The 7,284-nt window shown below is 33.9% G+C and overlaps 1 protein-coding gene across 2 annotated transcripts in view; it reads right to left on the reverse strand.

Moving 5' to 3' along the window:
• Positions 1-7,284, reverse strand: part of LOC109536953 (neuropeptide CCHamide-1 receptor) — a gene marked incomplete in the record, with an annotated part of 72,704 nt that overhangs the window by 35,192 nt on the left and 30,228 nt on the right. The window contains 1 exon segment of one of the 2 annotated variants that reach the window (XM_048663934.1): positions 418-585. 2 annotated transcript variants of the gene reach the window in all.

The following is a 7,284-nucleotide window of genomic DNA, read 5'->3' on the forward strand; positions in this document are numbered from 1 at the left end:
ATTACCAAATCGAGAGTTCCATATATCAAACTAGAATGTTGAAAGGAAGTTACTGATTTTATTATAAAGGCGAAGGCTTTAGGCTCTATATTAAATTTCCTGTCCGAAAAGTGTGAGCTAATGCAAAAGTATTTGCCGGAGGTGAAAGCAAAATTGAATCAAAAATATGTGAAAGTGTGATCGGTGAATAGTGAAGTCGGTTTAGGAACTTTTCCTGGTCATTCAAAAAATATTTTCTATTAATAAATAAATAGTTAATGGTCAGGAGAATACGTCGGTAATGTCTATTAAAATTTGTACTTTGCTGTAATCATACGTACATTAACCTGTTTACGATATTTTCTTAATTAACTTCATCGGTTTGCGAGCGAAGAATGGCACAAAACGACGTAAATCTCAGCCAGAAATACCTATTACCTGGTATAAACAAACTCTGGAAATAACGCCAAGGTTTTAGAGTTTTTTTTTCTAAAGCAACAACCACCAATGTCTAATTATCATGCTGAAATACGCCCGAAAAAACAAACAGCCGAACTGAACTGAATCTAACACCTACGACGGCAATACACCGTTCCGATAAAATGAGAATTGGAATTCCAAGTTGCGAATCTAGAAACGGAACGCTACCAAAAAAGTGTTTCCAGTTTAGAATATGTAGATTAACAATTGAAAATCAATGTATTCTCTAGATTTTACTACTATTTCCTTGGAGGGAAAAATGTAATCGATTTCTGGAATTTTTATCGCAGATGCAGATGTTGCATCACTTGAAAGATTTTACTAGCAGAACAGTTCAAATAGAACTATTATTTTACACAACAATATAAATAAATTGTTTAGACCATGCTCTATAAAAAATTATAAAGTGCTGCAATAATAGTTTAAATATCAATGTTGTTCAACTGATTCGACAAATATTTAAACCACGAACATTCCAAAGTCAGATTTATAGATTTTTGAATAAACCTTCTAGCCTGCCAACAGGATGTTTTCAAATATGTTATATTTTAAACAATTACAATTCCCAACTTTGTCTAATAATGATTCATTTTATTTTGACAAATCTTTTCACTATTTACTATAGCTTATCGGTTTGAGTCCAATCGCTCAATTCCTGAAAATTTACAAGACTGTGAAATGCTCAAATAATTAATTATCAGTTTAATACTTTTTTTTATTTTGATGCTTCAGAAAACAATGAACTGGTGCGAATTTAATTTTAATTCAAAATAAGGCAATCATATCAAGGGAAAAATAATATCAATTTAACGGCTCATTTTTTAAATAAATAATATCAAATTGGATCAATGAGATTATATCCTTGTCAAAGAAGCTCCTAATTTAAACAAACTTAAAATATATGTGGATAATTCTAACATTTTTCGATTGCTGCTATATAAAGCAGCAATCCTTTCCGACGCAATTATACATAAATTGATAAATTTATTAATAACAAATAAATTCTTCATTATTCCACAATGATTTATATTCTTTTGGCTCTGAAGTATATTTCTCATATACACGAAATAAAACCAATTAAAAGGATCGATTGCTATACAATTTCATTCATTGATTTGTCATTTGTTAATAAAGAAAACTAATATTAAAAATTGCAAGTTTCAACTAATTACAGAAATTGTTACCCATCGACCACATGTTTAGATGTACTGTGTAACACAGTAAGTAATATAACGAATACTGGTACACATGTAAGTAATATAGCGAGTAAGAAACCAACTTTTTAAAAGAATTTAAGAATAAATATCTTTTTAAATCCATACTTTTATATAACATCATGTAAGTTTTCCTGACTGTATTTTCAATTGTAATATAAACAATGTTCCTGGGTTTCAGTCATTTATTTAGAATATCACAATTCGGTCAATTTTTTTAAAAAAGTTTTGGTGTTTTTCCACCATCGTCAGTTTTTTCTTGTAGGCAGTTGGCACTACGCAAGTTTTTTCGGACTCAAAACTTGAACAAACGGATTATGGTGGAAAGACACCGAAACGTTTTTAAGAAACTTGACTAAATCAAATCGTGATATTCCAGGAACATTGTTTATATTAAAGCTTTATACAACGTTTTTATTATCTCTATGAAAGTCTCTTCTATGCTTTATTTAATTAATAAAGTATTTTTGCATCTCCGTTTGGAGATTCATAATTTAGAAAAATACTCTAAATTCGATTGGCGGATTTAGTGGCAGAAACTGGCCATATTTAAGCTTTTGTAGTACCACCTACTAAATGTACCTTCCTATTAACACGACACATAAAGTCAATATAGTAAAATTAGTGGAAGTCTGCTAACAGAATTATCTTTCTATTTGACTACCAATAACAATTATTGCTGTTAAGTCGGGCAAGAAGGTTTCTTGTAAATTTTAGCACCAATCCCGGTCTATCAGAACCACAAATTGACCGATTATTATTAGTCAGGTCAATTGGTAAATAATCGCAATCGTAACTGTGATTTATTGCGTATGGGTGAGAACTAATGAATATTGTTTTGGACGCCAAAAGCGGATCCAAACAACAATTATTACAAATTATAGCAGATATGATTGCATAGGTTTGCTAGTTTACAGTAACATTTTTTTTCATTGACATTCTCCCAACATTTTTCTAACGATATTCAAACAATGGAAGTAAATAAAATAATAAAAATACAAAAATACTTTAATACATTTAAAAATCATGTAAAAATGTACAACACAATTTCTTGGTAACTGTTGTCCTTCTGTTACTAAAAGAAAAGACTTTTTTGAATGTTAACGATGGACGATGGTTAACGTTTTGACCGCGATGGAAATTTTACTGCTGAAACACCAATTACACTATTACTTAAGATTCATTATATTTCTCGTGCTGTATTTTAACTAATTGTTAATTATTAATTTCCACCGTTTGTGAAAGAAATATTTTATTTCATTGTTATATTTTTGCTATTATTTGTAGCCAGTGGCGTAATTGCTGTTCGATACGCGACCATTAAAAATGAAATTGAGCCAAATAATGAACTTGTTGGCAAACCAGAAACTCATATTAAAATGCAATTAAACCGTATGCAGAGGCTTAAATATTAACCAGATTTTAGCAATATAAATTATAAATTATATATATCCTCATATAAATTTTAATCTTTTACGTATCAGTAAAATCTGATGTTCGTTCTTCCATTTATTATATTTTTATTTCTTATTGTACCTGAAGTCTATGAACTTGGGAGCATTCCTCATCTAATTGATCGTCTTTATTTTGGATATATCGAAGACCATTTGTATGCGATTTCCCATCTGGCTCCATTATCATCATTTCGCAATTTATTACTCTCAAAGTTTATTCTCACATTTGTGCATCGAATGCAGCCTGTCTGTGCAGGGATGACGATGTCATGTTGATTGAAGACCTCGTGTATAAAACTGAAATCGCACCACCCAAATAACATAAATGAAAAGTAGTCGTTGTGTCCTTCTTTGTTTCCACTTTTTGTAACTGAAACGCTATTTGCTTACCAAAAAAACAAACATTTTCTGACTGAAGAGAATCGATGCGAATACTAAAAATGGCGGTTACTTCAGCTCTTTTAACAAACGAAATTATATCATTTTTATTCGCATGAACCAAAAAGAAAATAATATTTTTAATACATATAAAACTTTTGCCATAATTTATTTGACCAATTATATCACTCTGGAAAAGCAATTATCATAAATTCCTCTTTTAATAGAAATTAAAGACTCGGTGGAAAAGGCCCTCAATCAGTTTAAATCGGCCAAAGAAAAAAACTTTAGATTGAAAAATTGGCCTTAAATGTGTCAATTCGTTTTAAGAAAATCGCTCTGAATGCTAAACGCGGTTCAGATAAAAATGCAGCTACTGTAGAACCAACCGCATTTAAAAGATTTCCTTTACTATAGTCTTTATCAGCCGACAAAAAGTCGTTTTTATGCAAGACCCGAGAATAAATGGAGACAGTAAAATTTCCCATTTCATTAAAGGATTGCTGCTATTTTTGCGCTCTTATCTTCTCGGTGAAAATAGCCGCCGATTTTAACCATCGAAATGATTAAGCACATTTTAGGTCGGCTTTAGTGCTTAAGGGGAATAACTGGCACATAAAGATGCCAATTATTTAACAAGTATACCTAAATCTAAAAATACGCTCTATTAAAACTTATAGGCCACACTTGTTGACTGATTTATTACACATTGCTTGACCCATATCTTAAGCATGAAGAAAATATATAAAAAATAAATAAATCAGATGCGAACACCTGTTTCAAGTAATCAAGTAAATCACCTAAAACTGTGAATTTTTTTATATTTATAAAAAGTGTATTTATTTTCGGTTTGCATTAATATTGGTCGATTGAGAACATTTATAGGGAGATTTCCTTACGGTTTAGGTAAAGCGTTGCAGATGTAAATACGCCCAAATTTCCATTCAAATCCTATTTAATTGATTTAGATGAGACTGTTAGAATTTCGAAAAATTTTGTAATTCTCTAAAGCGACCTACGTGTCCGCCTTTATTCAAAAAGCTTACTTCATTTTTATGGACTATTAAACGCTCTCAGCTAGTAGGCTAATTAAAGTTTCTCCCATCACACTAAAAGTCAAAACGAGCATAATCGGCTGGTTCCCAAAATAAAAATAACTGGTTATCCAATAGTGCTTTTATGATACTTCGAATTTCCTTGGGAATTAGATGTCTTATTAGCTCGTGCTCAGCACAGCAGAAATAACCAATTTTGCGTCCAACGCAATTTGCTTCATCAGGTTAAAAATGCAGCAATCAGATTTTTATTATTTTATATTTAACCCCTGGAAAATTTGCATATTATACTATTATTACATTTTTACTTGGTGGTTGTAAGAAAGTTTGGAAATTACTATTTTTTCAACAAGCAAAGCAAAATTGATTAATACAAGAATGCACCAAAAATGTCAATTTTAAATTAACTGAAACTAAATGTATTGTAATTACTGTAACCGTATTTGTAAAGGAAACCATTTGTAATTGTTTAATTGTATTTTTTGTAATTATAATATATCATATATAATTAGGGGTTTCTGCAATATTTCAATTAATTTAGATTGGTGTCAATTACTACAGGCAATTTTCCATCTGCATGTTGACACTTAACTGTTGAAAATGATAGAATAATTAGCCTTGCTAATTCAGAAATAAGTAACTAAAATATTAATAAATATCTGCATAATTAAGAAATTATTTTAGAAAGATTAGGAATTCTAAAAACCATTTGAAATTTTGTAAATTTTGGAATAAAATGATTTGCCTACTACTTTGGTTTGTCCATATATTTTGAGCAAAGTTAACATCGAATGCTAAATAAGTGAGATGTTGGCAGCGTATCTATCTAAACCTATATAACACTGCATAAGGATGCATGGTATAAGGATACCGTGTCAATAATCCCTTTTCTATTAGAAGGAACACCGCTGGGCCTAGTGTCCGGCTCACGCACAGCACTTGACGCTTATTTAACCTAACTTAAACTAACCTGCTCAAATGAATCCATCCTACCCTAGGATTTAATTAACACCCCAAGAATAAGCTCCCAGAACGGCTCACAGCACCGTCGAAAAGCGCCACAGGCAGAGGAGAGGAAAGGTAGCCCGCAGGGCTACCACTAAAAGCCCCCTTCTTTTTTTTTATTTATTTTACGCAGAGACCGCAAATTGATCAAGGCCTTTCCAACCGCTGCGATATCAATGTCATTCACACCCTTACCTGACCATTCGACCCATTCATCAGTAACCTTCTCACAATCACTTCTACCAACACACCACACACACCTATCGCCCCTTTCTCACCCGCAACGGGCACAACACACCACACATTCCAAACGGTATTCTCCCCCTGAAGCATCTCCCTTCCTGCAGCATGTTGCAGCCGCTTGTGCGGAGGGTCCCGCTCCGACTCCTTCGCCAATCACACTTTTACGCTCCCCATTACTACCACTTAACTCTGCCTGCAGCGAGAATGGTTGAACCGAGTAGCTCATTCGAACTGCAGCCGGTCCCAAGCCCGGATAAAAGAGGAGGGACCTCAATTAAGGCTAGCGACCTGCCAGAGGGTGATACAGTGCTCAAAGAAACGATAGCATAGCCTCGGACCGGACAGGAAAAAACGGTGACGACCAGGCACGAAAAAGAAAACGATTATGGAAACAGAAAGAAAAACCACTCACACTTGGATGCTAAAATGTAACATCGCTGAACAACAAAGATCAAGAAGCACTTCTAGAAGTAAAACGACATGAGATCTTGTTACATACATGTGCACTTCCGGAAACCAACAAGAACGGTAAAGTCAACACAAAATATGGCGAGTACATGTTAATCTATAACAACAAAGACAAGAACGAAAAAGCAACCTCCGGCGTCGGTCTACTCATACATGAGAGGCTCCAAAACAACATCCACGACACAAAATGTATTTCCGGTAGAATACTGCAGGTGACCATCAGCCTACAAAAACCCAAACACACACACTTAGAGAGCGTCTATGCTCCAGATACTGGCAAACCGAAGAACGAAAGAGATCAATTCTATGAGAACATCCAGGCAGTACTAGATAACATGCCAAGACAAGATGAGGTGATAATACTGGGAGACCTTAACGCTCGAATTGGAAACAACGCAGTGTCCGGTGTTAAAAACCGATTCAACGAAGAAAGTGACATCGAAAGCGGAGAAATGTTAACTCAGATATGCGCTATTAACGAACTAAGAATTAATAACACATACTTCTCTCACAAACCACAGCACATATGTACATTGGAAAATACTCAGGGCAGAAAACAGTGATTGATTACATAATTACAAATAAAAACATTCACCCTAATAGAATCCAATACGTCAGCGTCTTAACATCTGCAAACGCGGATTTAAACTTACTCATGACTTAGTACTGCCGAAAATAACTGCCAACGTTCAATGTATTAAAAGGCAAACACCCGTTAAAGAAAGCAAAATAAGTAACCACATTGTAGAAACAAATAACGCTGAAGATGCTTGGCAAAAACTTAAATCAAACATACTCAAAACAGGACACGCCCCCTGCAAAAAACACCTCTTTAGGATGGGACTGAGCGATGAACCGACCTGCAGGGGTTGCGAATTAGAGGACGAAACTACTCTGCATGTTATGTGTCACAGCACGTCATATGCAACAGGTAGACGAAGACTCCTGGGAGGGGATGAAATTCCACCAGACCAGATCATGCGAACTCCCCTCAAGACTCTTCTGGAA

Source organism: Dendroctonus ponderosae, unplaced genomic scaffold (genome assembly GCF_020466585.1).
Source record: "Dendroctonus ponderosae isolate FM_Combo_2020 unplaced genomic scaffold, Dpon_F_20191213v2 Dpon_F_20191213_2, whole genome shotgun sequence".
In the NCBI taxonomy this organism is placed as follows: domain Eukaryota; kingdom Metazoa; phylum Arthropoda; class Insecta; order Coleoptera; family Curculionidae; genus Dendroctonus; species Dendroctonus ponderosae.